The sequence below is a fragment of the Amphiura filiformis genome, chromosome 7 (genome assembly GCF_039555335.1).
Source record: "Amphiura filiformis chromosome 7, Afil_fr2py, whole genome shotgun sequence".
Classification (NCBI taxonomy): domain Eukaryota; kingdom Metazoa; phylum Echinodermata; class Ophiuroidea; order Amphilepidida; family Amphiuridae; genus Amphiura; species Amphiura filiformis.
Genome location: NC_092634.1, coordinates 12,658,277 through 12,674,516, shown reverse-complemented (window position 1 = coordinate 12,674,516; position 16,240 = coordinate 12,658,277). Strand labels below are relative to the sequence as shown.

At 38.0% G+C, this 16,240-nt stretch overlaps 1 protein-coding gene across 1 annotated transcript in view; it reads left to right on the top strand.

Annotated features, from left to right (window-relative positions):
* LOC140156753 (adipolin-like) overlaps window positions 1-16,240 on the top strand; it is a 42,554-nt gene that overhangs the window by 2,352 nt on the left and 23,962 nt on the right. The gene's annotated exons all lie outside the window — the stretch shown is intronic.

The window sequence follows — 16,240 nt, the reverse complement described above, 5'->3', positions numbered from 1 at the left end:
AAGTGACATTTTGCTTTAATTCATTGTCGACCTTTTTACAACAAGTATAACTCCAAATATTTAAATATGCTTGAAAGAATCAGTGGTGTGTGTCAAATGCAAAGTGACATAGGTAACCCTCTTGGGAGGTTGCTATGTAAATGTTACTACAAGGAAGGTAAACAACATGCTATTTAATGTAATATTCAAAATGTTAGAGACATGTAAATTGGGGTTGATGCCCGGACTTAATATGGACGGTCCATGTGTTGGTATATTTAGGGCATAATTCGGAGCCGGCACTTAGGCAAAAGGCACAGGCAAAAGGAGAGGACAGTGCAGAGGAGGGTCACCTGCATATAAAACTGCAGAAGCTGTACAAAACGTGGTCTATTGCCAGTTGGTCTAATACCATTTCGTCTAATTCCCATTTAGTCTATATTCAATTGGTCTATTACCAGAAAGGCTAGTTGCCACTTAGTCTAATAATCATATAGTCTAATGACCATTTAGTCTAATATTGTTTGGTCTAATAACCGGTATGTCTACTAACCATATAGTCTAATAACCATTTGGTCTAATATTTCTTTAATAACCATTTGGTCTAATAACCGTTTGGTCTAATAACCGTTAGGTCTAATACTCGCATGGTCTAATAACCGGTTAGTCTAATACAATTTCGTCTATTTATTAATAAACTAAATGCTTGTAAGACTAAATGGTTTGTAGACCAAATGGCTATTAGACCTATTGCTTATAGACCAAATGGGTATTAGACGTAATGGTTGTTAGACTAAATGGTTTTAGACTTATTGATTATTAGATCAAATGGTTATCGGACCAAATGGTTATTAGACCAAATGGTTAAGGGACCAAATGATTATTGGACGTAGTGGTTATAGATCTAATGGGTTTAGACGGAATGGATGTAGACGAACTGGATATTAGACCAAATGGTATTAGACCAAATGGCAAATCCCCAAAACTCTCCCCCCCCCCCCCCACCCCCCATGTAACAGGGATGTGACTCCGTATTCATGCAATGACGTAGTCAGGGCAGGGGGCAATCTGAGTCTCCCATTCCATGCTGGCCGCCCTGATATTTAATATTCCTTTTTGTACGTTTAAACCCATTTTTGACCATTGTCGTCAAATTGTGCCCGCGACAGTGTCCTTGCCCTCCCCCCCCTTTTTTTCCCCCACCATGCCCACCCCTCTAGTCTGTAGTCATGATATTTTGGCCCAATTAACGAATAAGGAAGTGCCAACCCGGCCGCTCGCTGACTTCTAAAATAAGCTAGGGGCCTATATTTTCGACTTCAATTCAAACAATTGTTTATACATCTGCCGGCTGCCACCATTCACATCATTGCACTGATCATCTGAACATGAAGTTGAACATGGCTGTATTAAAATGGATTTCTTGGTAAATAAACTTGCATTATGAAATGAAAAATTAACATTTAATCACGTTTATCAAGTTCTTTAGTCTACTGCAAGGCATTTTAATTTATCTAATCCCTCTGACCATGGAATTTGGAAAATCCACCAATCCTGTTCTGATCCAATATGCACTGATTGGCAGGGCAGTCACTGGGATGGGGATGTGTTGTGTTTTATGCATGGAATGGTATGAATTGTTTATCAAAAAGGGAATGCAAAGCAGTCTATTAGTTTGTGAAGATGAACATGAACACTATCACCTTCGTAAAACTGAATATTAAAGTGAGAGTTAACTCAGGTAAAGGTGTTAATGTTATGTAGATGGTATGGCGGGGGATAATGGCCTTGTCCCGGAGAAATGTATCTAGGCCCTTCACCTTGAATTTATGCACTCCGGATCCGAAGTTCAAAGCACCTTGCTTTGTCGAACATTCAAGTTCATCGTAACTGTGGATCTGTATAATATAGTGTGGCCATTAGGACCTCCTCAGACCCCACCTCCAGGCAGTCCCGCCCCCGGGTCCCACCCGGTAGTCAGCCACCCTCAGCGGCGAGGGTCATCCTGTTGATTTGTCGGCCCACATCCAAAGCTTTAGGGATTCATAATGGGTGTGTAAAGGGCTACATTTATGCCTTTGTGGCCTGTAGGCTCGGATAATGCACTTTCCATTCAAAAGCAAGAATGGAATCAAAATAATAGTCAGGTATTGCACTTGTTGCACTTTCATGGGCACTTTCGACAGAGCTCTGGAAACACTTCATAAATTGGGACATTCTATAATTATGCACACTTTAGAATGCTATAATAAATTTATAAAGGCTACCACGAAAAAACAAGAAGATGAAATCTGCTTCTCTTGCAATACGATCCAGATAAACTGTTCCTCTTATGCGAACCCCGGTTACGAACTTTTTAATAAAATGTGTGACACGTTTTGTCAGTTGTATAAAATATTCACATTTGCCACAAATGAAATTGTGGTAATACTTTTAAGAGATTAGGAATGAATGGTTATACTTATAGGTTTGGTTGGGAACTTGGAAATATGGTTATAAGGAATAGGGCAAAGGTTTAGGACTATGTGCATATGTATGGGGTGCATACCAGTATCACTATTTCCTTTTGTTGGAAGTCAATTTTATGTTTAGACCGATTGTACTGAATACTGCTCAATCTTTCATGTTGCTGGTGCAGAGTGTGTATTTGGATGGAAAGTGGAACCTTCAAGTCTATGAACAATCAGCGTATCGGGGCAAATGATTCCAAATGAATCTGGTGCAAACGCCTACAATATCTGGGCCAAAACTGAAGACCTTGGACATCACTTGCCCATGTACCTCTGTCCAGGGATGTGAGATGGCAAGAAGCTATGGTCGCGGTCCCTCAATACTCAATACATCCGCTTCCCTGGATGCTTGGCTGTTGTTGTCATATTTCATATTCTCCTCTGAGACTCTGTAGTCATGGTATATAGTAGTAGTCTAATATTGGGATCAATGACTCTCTATTTTCTCCAAACCTAAAAGCTCCTAAATGTGCCATGTGTATGATAAATGTGAGTTTAGCCGAGAATGCAGGTTCTCATTTCTGATCCGAAGGATTGGACTACTATTATTTATAGTTGGGAAGTATTTCGACGGTACAATTTTAGAATCTGTGGTGCTGCTGTGGTCAAGGTGAAGAAATCAGGGAGTATTTGCTTTGTTGACAACTTTGACACCAAGATGTGTGGATTACGTAATCATTAATTGACGTTAATAAATTGGTTCCATACCAAGGATCAAGGTGGATAGATTGGATTAAGAAGCCAGATTCAGCCTTGACCCGTATTCCTCAAATGGAAAAGATATATGGGCCCACAAACATTGGCTGATCAGGGTCAAAATATCATCTCGCCGATTTTCGACATCGAATACTGATATTCAATGCAACAAGTATTCGTTTCTGTTTGAAGTCATTTTTATCATGGTCTTCTTCTATGTTTAAAAAAATGCTAATTCTCCCAGCAAACACAAAAACGTTTTAAAAACATTTTAAATAAGTTATATTTTGGCTTTTGGTTTAGGTAAAAACGTTTTAATAACATTAAAATGTCGGGTTATATAAAGGTCATGATAACGTTTTAAAACGTTTTGTATGAAAACACACTATATACAACAATATTTTTAAATGTTTTCAAAAAATGTTATTGTAAACTATTTTTGCAAACATTTTTGCAAAATATTGTGTCAATACTTAAATAACATTATGTTAAAATATTTGAACCCAGCAAACACAGAAATGTTCTTAAAATGGTTTTTTTCAAAACCTTTTAATAACATTTAAATGTCGGGTTATATAAAGGTCATGAAAACGTTTTTAAAACGTTATTGAAAATATTTTGGGCAAACATTTTTCGCAAAATGTTTTTCAACCCCAAAATAACATTCTGTTTAGAATGTTTTGTATCAAGTTTTCAAGAATGGTTTTGGAATGTTATTAAAACGTTTTTATACCCTTTATATAACCCGACATTTAAACGATTTCTGTAAAACATTTTTGTTTGCTGAACAGTAGATTATCAAAAAATGTTTTTTAAGGTTATGAAAACGTTTTATACTCTTCATATACCCTTTATATAATCCGACATTTAAACGTTTTCTGACAACCTTTTATAACCTTTTGCGAATGATGTCGAAAACGTTTTGTGTTTGCTGGGCTGCTATTCGATATTGGATAGTAGCCTAATCAATGTCTAATATTCGATGCGCATAAATTTATTTTCGTCAATAAATCATTTGAATGACGAATTTCAATACTTGTGACAGTATTCGATGTATAAAAAGGTTTTGCTGGACTGGAGAAGGTCATTTAATGCCATTTTAATATGCAAAGAAATTAGGCAATGTTTCTTATTCAAACCAGAATCATCATCATGAATCATGATCAATATTCTGATAATTATCATAATATTGTATCAAAATCATGCATATATCAGTCGTAATAACAACGAAAATCAAAGCAATGGATTTTTACAATAGAAGGAAACTCTAAATAGAAGTGTGTCGGAGACAGGCCCCCTACAGTCATGGCGACATATTAAATGTTAAGTTTTCTCTTGATTTTGAATCGTAACACCTTGCACACACAAACAAAACTAAATACATCAGATATGTATAGCCCTGAATGTACCATGCTTCATACTTCCACCAGTTCTCGGTCTCAGCAAAACTGATGCCATGAAATTGAGAATAAGCATGGACCTCAGTGGCGTAACTAGGGGGGCAACATGCCCCGGGCGCTACCGTTAGGGGGGCGCCAAATTGACCAATTCAGCCAGGGCCAGCATCGATTCTGCGCCCCTCCAAGTGATGAAAGTCAACGCGCATTTCAACACAAAATCAATTGAAAGGACATTTTAAGACCGATATTCAACTTCTAGTAACCAAAATTAATTAGCGGTAGGCCTCATTTGTCCAAAATTTCGCGCGCTCCGCGCGCAATTCTTTCAAGAATGAAAAATTCGCGGGGGGTAGGGGCGCCAATTTTGTTTCTTGCCCCGGGCGCTACCAATCCTAGTTACGCCACTGATGGAGCTTATAAATATCTGGGGAACTTGGAGTCTCTCTAGGCCTATATGGAACGATGTTGATTGCACAAATCTGTGATTCATCCGACCAAATTCTGAAGGATAAACTCAACTGGAATCGAGAGTTTGGAAACTACTCCTGCGCATATTCATTGATATACGCAAGATGTATAAATTAAAGGTGACTGACCGTGCTGTGTAGCCTACTCGGATACATCAGGCCTAATTTTGTGACTTCGTTTTTAATTTGCGTCTTTTTGCGAAGTTGTAAAAGGCTGAAATTCCGTTTGCACATGGGCTATAAACGTTTCATAAAAGTCGCGAAATGATGGTGATTCATCCACAGATACATTGTGCATGGGTGCGGCCCGGTGCCTAAATCATGTAAATTAAACACTTCTTCAGCAAGAGGCCTCTTGAGTGGACTTCTCAAGAACTTCAACTTCGTTAGTTTGTGGTTTGTTAGCATATCCATATCCGATCCAGCATCAGTTCCGAAAGATCAAACTTCTTGCGTTGCGTCACGTGATTCTCTTTTTTTTTCCGACCCACTATAAAACACTGGGTAACACATCTTTTGGGTAAAATATTTTACCCAACGTTGGTTAAATCATAGACAGTAGCTCTACTGTCTATGGTTAAATTCACCTTTATTTTTAGAAATTAATTTGTGGCGCGAAAAAAACGAAGCTTGACCGTGTCACTTGCGCACGTCAGCGATCAGCCAGTGCGTGAAAGGCATTGGTGCATTTATGTGTCAAATCAATCACTTATTTCTGTTAACAATTTTGTAAGGAATACGTGAAGCAACAAATTGGCATCACAGTGGAATAAAGACAAGAAGGCTCAATACGCATTCCTTTTCCATTTTCAAGTTTTAGATATATGGATATGCCACAAAGAACATGAAGAATGTCGATAGTTTGTGTGTTTTTTGGCATAATATTATGATGTTTTGTCAATTTAGATAGGGAACAAACCAAAAGTTCGACGACGACCTATACCTAAACAAATGATGAGTATTATAGGTTGATCCTCTCTCCCCGCCCTGAAGTGTTTACAAGTGTGAAGTTTTGAAAATTCCAAAAAGTTTTTTAAATTGACAGAACGTGTTTTTAGAAACGTAATCAGACTTTTTGAACCCCTAACGAAAAGATTTAAGTTTTAGGACGACGTCATCTGAACTGTTGGTTTGTCCCTAGGATCGACGCCTCTGTGAATGTGAGCTTTCCAAGTACAAAAATGCTAGACCTTTTAAGTTTTTCATCCTATAAAACAATTTGAAATTTGTGTTCAATATCTGAGTTTATTCACGACAATCCCTATCGAAAGCCTTGTCGACAGCTATCTCATTCCCAGGGGTCGTTATAGAACTTGACATGCATATAGATGGCATATATATTCCCATTTGGGAATGAAGGGAATTAGGTTATCATCCTATAGGGCGCCGTTTAAAAGACTGGGGTAAAATACCCCTTCCCTCGATAGCGAGGGAAGGGGTTGGTGGGTTCAGTCATAGATCATACTACCAGTCGGCCTTTTCACTTTCTGCATACCCCGTATTCGCTGAGGCACACGCAGATTGTCACATCAATTTTCAAGGTGTTGATCACATCCGGAACTTCCAATTTGACAAAAAGTTCATAGATTTTAGCTGATTTTCTACAAGTGAAAGCTATATGCAGAGCTCGTCGAAACAGACCCCAGGCTCCATAGTATGAGATTTTGGTAATTTTTTCACAAAATAAAATAATGGGCTTTCTAGGTGACAACAATAACCCCAAATAAAGCCACAGACCACTGAAAACAGTGAAACTACAGCCTTCTATCACAGACCCTCTACACAGACCCCATTTCTATATAATGGTCTGTGCTTTCATGCAAATGGCAGCAAAAATGGACAACATGTACCCGGGCATGGGAACGTTTGTCTGAATCACTGAAGTTCAGGTTTGTCTGTCATGAGAGTGTAATTTTGGGCAAAAACAACGGAAATTGGCATTTTTGTTATACGGAAATGTTTAAAGGAGTGGCTGACGTCGAACACTTTACTCTGTAATTTCCTCAGTTTGTTAAAGCGACATTCAGACCCTTCCCCACTTCAATAATAACTATTGTGTCCTTTTTCTGTGATTGTAAGTTGTAAACCCAAACAAAATTGGAACGAAATAATCAGCGGAAAGGGCACAACTAGACAGGTCAAAGTCAAGGTCAGGCGTGGCAAAATTCCAAGCATTAAATTAATAATTGCTAACAATTTGAGTAGATCACAAAAGGTGTTACTATGATTGTGAACAATTTTGGCACACGACTCCCTGAAAGAATGCAATCTTTGCGTTACTTTTACTTCATTGAGTCAAGTATTTCCAATACAAATATGCTGTAAACATGGTAAACCGAAAATTATAGAAAGGTCGTTGATAAGCAATCGTATTACAAAGCAAGAGCATATAAGATTAATGTTTTGGTTCTTGTCCTGAGATTTTTCCGCTTTTCAATTATTGATCTTCATCTATGGCGTTGTCTTTTTAAAGACAGTTCTTGTCATGAATTGACGCGGGAGGTTTCTTATTTTCTTCACTGTCAAATTGGCATTGTTTGCAGTTTTCGATCTTTTTCAACAGTGTTCGAGGAAAGGAGGAGCCAGCCTTTTTCTTTTCCTAAGTTTTTTTTTTCAAATGTGAGATTCTGAGGGATAAACCCACTAGCTCCGCAAAAGAAGTGGTCCTTGTTCATGTTGTTGTCTAATAAATTTACTTATTTTTATATATTCCTAACGCATTCCAAAGTGTAACAATTTTTAAAAAATCAAAAAAATCAAAAATTCAAAAAATAAATCTGACAAATCCCAAAAATTGAGACGGAAGACGCGAACCAGAATTTTAAAAAAAAACACAAAATGAACCTTGCAACTTTCCATCTATAAAATAAAAAGTTTCGTATGGGTAGGATTATAGATACACATTTATTAATTAACCCCCATTTGCAGACACTTGGTGAACCCTGATGCTGTCTCACATTTTGTTGCCCCCCCCCCCACCCCACCACCACCACCACCACCACGTGCCTATGTTTATAATGCACGCATGTTCCGTTGCCCACCAACGTGCCTACGGTATATGAACATCAGCTCTGATTTAGGGTGCTCAATAACATTGCGAAGATCGTACGTGATTATGCGCAATTCCTTGCTTTTTAAATACTGAAAACCTAGTATTTTGAGATAAAAATAAATGGATTTCTAGCTGCCTGTACATGAATGGGAAAATATCGCTTCTATTTTATCATTACACGTATAGATATGCGCTTTTCGTTTTACGTTTTCAAACTATCGGTATAGTAAAGTTTGTGTCACTTGTATAATGCAGGTGTGAAATATATAGTGCACTTTTTGACACCCTGTATAATTTTGCAACAAGCAAAGTGCATTTGCGTTATTTCGACTGAATTATTAAACTTTGACAGCAATAATATCAAAGAATTACATTGAAAGTTGACGATATGTTCCCATCAAATTCTGTACAAATTCTCTCCACAACAAAAGAATGTGGCAGAAAAGTTCATATGCCCCCGCCCGCCATATCCTGAATGCAAGTTATATTCGCTCAGTCAACGTGCGGCTTTTTGCACTGGATTACCTTTATATCTGCAAAGTGTGCATTGCTAACATATATCTTTACTTTGCCTAAGTACTACATTTGTCTTTACGATGACATGTGAAGTAAAAGCAAACACAAGATGACTTTGAACCCTATATATTAAGTAAGGCCTATAAAAGCATGCACCCACAGAATACTTTTAGGCGCCGCCGTGAACTTTTTTCTCATGAGTCGCAGACGGACTTTATATGACAAAGTAAAATTTCAGGAAAAATCGTAATTTCTAGATTCTCATGGACATATTTTGAATTTTTTTTATTAGAGCAAAACCGAGTAGGCTCTGATCAAGGTTTAAAATCATATAGCTAGCTTAGTGCGCCTATTTCTGCATGTGAATAGAGTTGCGCTTTTATGGGCGGAGGATCTCGGCCTGGATTCTGGGCAGCGAGCGCGGAGCGCGCCCAGGCCATAGGCGAAAATCTCGCCCCAGGGTCTCGTCACTTCCTATTTGGTCTTTGGGGCTAGTATAATTTATGCTCAAGGAGTAGACTGGATCCTTCAGTCGCAAAACTACGCACGGTCATCGGATTTTGCTGTTGGAGGGCGCCGCCTTTAGAGGCCAGAATGATTCAGGCTACTCAAGGAGCAAGGACCCAGCTCTTGTTTTGTAAATATGGAAGAATCTGATGAAAGTGCAACTGTGCAGAGCTGGCTTACAACAAAATAGATTATGCCCAAGACCAGATTCAGCTCCTGAAGTTCATGAGAAATCTTGCATTGTAAAGAATCGTTTACAACATGTGAAATCAGTTGTACATACATACAGGGTCAAGGGTATAGAACTACGTAACACTATCACTTGGGTGGCCATGGTAGTATCATGGCGAGACGTTAAATATACAACAATATATTGCCCCTGGACCAATTCCACTGTCATGGCCGCTTAACACCGCTAATTTTGATGCTTAGTCTCCGACACAGGACAAATGAAGAAAAAAAGGCTCAGTCGCTAGATGAACTGTTCCCCGTGGAGGTGAACTTGACTTGACGCACCACGTGGCCGGCTTTTAACCAAAAAGCCCGTAGGATAACGATTGTATGTGCAAATAGGAGGAAACACTGGGGTTAAATGGTCTCTGTGTAGAAAACAGGTTGACATTTCTAGAAGTCAAAGATCTGGAAAATTGAATAATGATGGTAACAGAAACCCGGTACAAAAAAATCTCATGCGTATCATGATGTTGCAGAATATTCATGGTATTTCAAGTTCATGGGTAAAAGCTGGAATTAAGAGCGCAGCGTCCGGGGAATTGGTTTAGATGGTATTACTGCATGAATTAAGGTGGACGTTGTCAACTTTAACACTTTGTTTCAATGTCGAGAAGTCCGCGGCAAACTTCGCTGACTGCTTTGCGGCTGCGGTTCATAAAACCATGCAACTAAAAAAACTCAAGAAAATCATTCTGGGCTCTGTACCAGACAGCAAGTCTGCTTTCTAAATATTGAATGGATCTACTCCAGTATGATTATGACATACAGGAACATGGATAACCCCCCCCGGCCGAGGAGAAAGCCTAGTCCAACAACGCTGTGGCTACTCTTCTAGTGTGTTGGACACAGACCATGCTACAAACTATCTGATCACCGAAGTCCCGAAACTGCCCCTTCCCCCTGACCACAAAATATTTAGTGACTGTATTCACTGACCTGATGTAGTCGTGGTTTTTACTTTGCTGAGGACCCACAAGTTCTGAAGCTCAGCTAAAATATAGACGAGCGGTATCGGTACATGTCAAAAAAAATGAAAATTTTTTTTTTTTTTACTTCACAAATTTCTCTCGTAAAAATAAATAAAACGTGCCGTTAAAAACTATTGAGTTGCACCCGTTGATTATTTTACCCCAAATGCGGTATAAGCCATCTCGTCTTCTCGACATGACCCTTCAGAGTTTCCGTATTCAGGATATTTATAAGAAACAATCGCAACATGTGTAACTCGACTTTTTTCGACGGGTGCTACTTGGTGAACAAATAAAACTCGACCATATAAAATTAAACTCAACATCTGAGAGTGCAATTCGGCGGTTTTTGTCCGCTATGGCTTGCCATACTAATGTCTATAGTTCTGACTTTACATCGGCCTGCCAAGTGCACCTGATCCAAGGCATCACGCGGGGCATCACGTCACCAATTTACTCCAATCATCTCAACAACGATACACTTTCGACCCCTCCCTTCGTGTTATTTTGTCATGAGATGTTTCCAAAATATTTATACAATTACAGCTAATTTCTTTGGACATCAAATCAATTTATCTAGATTGATAGGGACAGTGAGTGGATGGGCGATATTAACTCCTATGCTGGGTTCTCTGAGTCTAGCTCCATACTATACATGTACTGGGTGCTCCAAAATATCTAAACCCCAGATTTGAGAAGTTTACTTGACCCTCAACTTATAACATATGCTTTCCATGAACTTGCATTTACACAGTCATACATTGAACTTCACCGTTGTCTTTAAAATGATCCAAAAGTTGTATGCTGTTGTTGAGACACCCTGTATTATAAAATGAATCTCAACATTCAAATTATTAAAGGTTTTCTGACTCAAGACAATCTCAAAAAGGACGCTGTTGGCTTGTTGGCTTCTTCGTGTCTCCACATGATAGACATTGATATCACGGTTTATTTATTTGTTTGTCTTTTTCTTTATTTATCGATCGAGTTGGAACTCGAAAAAGTTTATTTTATTTTGACACATGCTGATCATGCGTGCATATAATAATTAAATTACAAAATCGCATACTTGACCACACTCACGTCCAGGCTATTAAATATTCCATTGTTTTGTATTTTGTAAACAACTTCATAATACTCATCTTTACAAGAAAAAGGAAACTTACAAACAAGTCACCAATGAATAATTGCATCCGATGTGCTTTCTTGCGAATCGGAATTTTATTGTATTAATAATTATTTTGATATGGGTTGGATTTTTAATTAATATTATCATGATAACGTAACCAGGTGAATATTCTTTTGAATCAAGCGTAAAAAGGGGAATTTCCCTAAACAACTCACCTTCACCTTTGCTTTTGTTACACTTTTGTGAAAAGTTTATGGAACATACATGTTGCGAGGAATTTTATCAATCAACCCTTTTCACATTTGATCCAAATAATTGATTGATTGATTGATTGATTGATTGTGTTTTATACACCGAATCATATCAAATAATATGTGCTAATGTCAATGATTGATTGATTCATTGATTCATTCATTGATTCATTGGTTCATTCATTCGTTCATTTATTCATTCGTTCGTTCGTTCGTTCGTTCGTTCGTTCGTTCGTTCGTTCGTTCGTTCGTTCGTTCGTTCGTTCATTCATTTATTCATTCATTCATTCATGGATGTTTCTCTGCTTCTGAATAAAATTCTGAGTGCTTTGGTTCATGGTTCATTGTGAATGTGTGGGACTGTGGGTGATCTGAAATTTCAATCGATGGGCTAAAATATTTTAATGTTGACCTACAGTTTAGGCCTAAAACACAAATTTGAACTCGCGACATAAAATGTGGTTCTATACTATAGGCTTTCAACAGTCACAGGATGCAAATTATGACGTCAGGGTCGTGAACTTTGGGACACAATGTGAACTTATACGTTGTCAAATCATAGACCCTAGAAAGGAACCAGTATATGTATGGTCAAATGCTTTCTTCACAGCGGCTTCTGCGCAGATCGCTGAAGAGCTGTGATTTCATCTTTTATATCTAACTCCCCAGAATTTGTCGAGAAATAAAACTATAAAGTTGTGTATCCATTCGGAATGGAGAATGAACTTCGAAAGTGCATGAACTCACTGATGAAGTGAGCAAATAGTCATGGAAAAATATGATTTGTGAGCCAAACGTGTTGATCAACTCACGGTGATTAGCTTCCGAAGAAAGCTGTAATTATAAATCACCTAATTAAAACAGCTGAGGTATTAGGCGTCCCCCACAGAGGTTTGCAAAACATGCATGCATAAATTGAAAAGTATAATGTATTATGATAAATCTTGGAGTAAAATGCACAATTTGCACATGTTCTGAACTAGGAATATGGCTGAGCGAGAACATTCACAATAAACTGCTTTTAAAATTGACCCTTTTTGGGTAATCTATGAAATAAATGAAAGAAAAGTCGTAAAGAGCGATAGGCATTTAATATGGGGTGGCTGAAGCATTTGATCATAGAAGATCGGATCAGGTGCCACCGAGAACAGGTAAATGGCGAGTTTAAAATGGGCGAGTTAGATGAAAAGCGAGTTAAAATGGCGAGTTATATTGAAGTTACCCCATCAGCAGAGATTAAGAAGTGACCTCTGCCGAGAGTCCCATCGACGAGTAAGATTTTTACGGCAAGTCCCATGCATCGGCGGTGCCACCATCATAATATATGATCAAGGGTAATATAAGAGTTTTAGTCTTAGCGAAATATATAGTGTCGATGGTTGAAGAAGAAGGAAAAATAGGCCAGGATACGGTGAACTATGAATTCTTGTCATCATATAGATCCTGAAGACAGACCTATGACCATGCCTGTAGTAGGTTGTCATTCGGGTTATACTTCTTCAGAAAATACAAACGCAAAATACAGAATACGTACAGAGTTTGTGATTTTTTTTATTGTAAAGCTTTCGGGTGGAGCGAATCTAGCAGTGCACCTTTAAGGCAGACATGTGATATTGTTTATGAGTATTCCCAAAATGGCTGTGATCAACACCTCATTGCAATCCGATCCATTGGACATTCTATGTGCATAACATTCAAGCGCCAGTATACCATTAGTACCCATGAGAACATTAGGTTCAGGTATATATAGTTCACTCGCTAGCGACGAGCTCACTTTTAGTATTACTCATCATCCCTGTGCATCAGCCCATAGAACTTTGGTATAGGCTACACTGAAAGGACAAGCGTTTTCATTGCCCAAAATAAAGTATCGCTTATTGATAGCTATTGAACTATGAGCTCAGGTAAAAGTGAATTTTCACACATACGTAACAAGCCTAAAATACCACAGAGCTATGAATGTAAGAAAATTAGACGACTTTTTGGAGACATTGATTATTTGACCCATATGGAATAACTATTGACAAATTTGACTCAAATAATGACGATTGTTGCCATTATATTAACAGGTCATGATACATGCTGTACCTTATGGGTATTGCTCGGTGATTACAAATGACTCCACATTCATTTTTCATGTATGTGTAACAAGGATTACCTTTGTCTTCTACGGCTCTTAAGTTGCATCAAGTTGCATTTGCAAGAGCGATTTATAGCTCCTCTAGATGACTCGTTAAATTCTTTATGCTTTTATGGCCACAGGTGCAAACAGCTCTTCTAAAGCTCTTCTTGAAGAGACCAGAAGAGCATTCTACAGCTCTTTTCTCATTTTCTCAAGGCAATCCCCGTGTGTAACAAAATTCGCAAATTTAATTTTTTTGAAAAAGGGCAATATAAACGCGCTCTTGGATCCTGCTTTATATACAGCTTGTGAGTTGTTTGGTAAATTTGATGCAATATGGAAATAACTTAAATTAATATGTAGGATTCATTTAATTTATTTAAAACTTTTGAACAGGATCGACGCGATGCTGCCGAAATGCCGATATTTGGCAAGAATGCCGAAATACCGGCATTTGGACAAAATGCTACTTATAAAAAAAACATCATGCAAAACATGATCAATTCAACAAACCATAATTTAAAAGGATCTAGAACACCTTGTGGTCGATGTTTTGTTCACGTCTTAAATGGTCAAAGAGTTCAATCAAAATTTCCTTGCATAGTGTGGTCATTGTGGTGTCCATGATTATATTGAACTCTTTCATGTACGCCGGATGCCACGTACTGTGCGTCACATTTTAGCCCATTGATAAAATCGTCACAAAAGTACAACATCATTTATTCATGTTATTTTGGTGTACCGTGTTGTAGATCTACACTGCTAATGTAACAGACTGGGGACAAACTGTCAGTTGCTCGGTAAGGAGGCCGATTCTACAGTCAAACGTTACCAGCGGGCAAATTCACAGGCTCTTGGCCGACTGAACCGATCGCCAACGCAAAAGATACCGCCCCTCTTGTCGGCAAGAAAAGATTCGCACTTGGTGCATTTCTACCGCCCCTTTTATCCCCTCTAGAGGTTTGTCTTCGTACATAAGGGATAGCACATGGAACTGCACTTCAAAATGTTAAACCTGTAGTGTATTCGCGAAAAAAAGTGCACAGCTCAGCAGGTAGAACAGGAAAAGGATATGCTGCATTGTAGACCTGAAGTTATGACATTTCGATACGGGTTCAGTTCACCTATCATGAAAAAAAAAAGATTCAAATTGAGAGGCGTTATAAGCCATGCGTATGTCGGGATGGGATCTTGCAAGCGAACACAATAATCATGATAATGTAGTCAACAGGTCTACAACATAGATAATTGGTCGATATATTGCTGAAATTTGGAGGAGACGCCTTTTTATTTCCAAACACACTATAATTTTACTGCACGAATATAGAGACCATCTGGATCCTTCAAACCATGCAGTCTCGTGTCTGTCACCCCAGGCTCTAAAATATTTAATATAGGTAAAACGTGTAAATATATCAAACCAGCATTTTGGTGAATTGAATTCGGAATAAAATCAAACAAAATAAATAAAATACCCCGGTAATACGATTGTAGACTCAAGTGATGGGTGTTGCCCGGTTTTGCCATCACTATAGCACATAGGACATAGGTTATGCTTTGGCCGGTGGCCAATTATTTCATCAATTACTTGATCTACGGTAGATAACACTGCATGCTCCCGATATGTTACACTGCGCTGTACGCGCCGTCACTAAATTACAACTTTTGTGTGTAGTCCTTAGTTTTAGTTTTCCATCAAAAAAGGACAAAAAATTACCCACTGCCTCTTGCCAACCCAAACTTAGACCTATAATAGCCGACAGTGACCGTCATAGCGTATGGAGAATTTAAAACAAGCATGCAACTCTATATTATTTTAAGTGCAATACTTATTTCAAAATACACAAAATCCTCATCCAACATGCCAGATGTGAAGATCAGAATGAGGAAGTTAATGCGTAATGATAATTTGTTGAATTTTTCGCTGCCCCCAAAAAGTTAAATGCAAAAATAATTCGAAATTTGAAGAGAAATTTTGGCAAACCTTCATTCTTGCCTCTACTGCCTATGATACGTTTAAAAGTTGTGAAAATGGTTCGCAATTTAGTGATAAGAACATGACACTTTATTAAATACGGTAATTTGTATAGCATAACTACTTGATGAGGTTATTAATAAATTGAGAAAATCCGCAATAGTATTTGAATGATTCCAAATATTTCAATTTCTGCATCTTTATGTGGACAAAAGGTGAATTTTAATATCTTTGTGAAGAGGCAATTACGTGTGAATTGACGGTTTATTATCATAATCCTGATAATGTGATCGAGATTAATTCATCCATAAGAATTAAATCAAATCATCAGTCATATATTTACAAATCTTTATACCATTTCTATTAGCGTCTATTCAATAGGGTTTGATTTGCTTTTGAAGATAACATTAGGATTTTAACGCCCACTGCGTGAT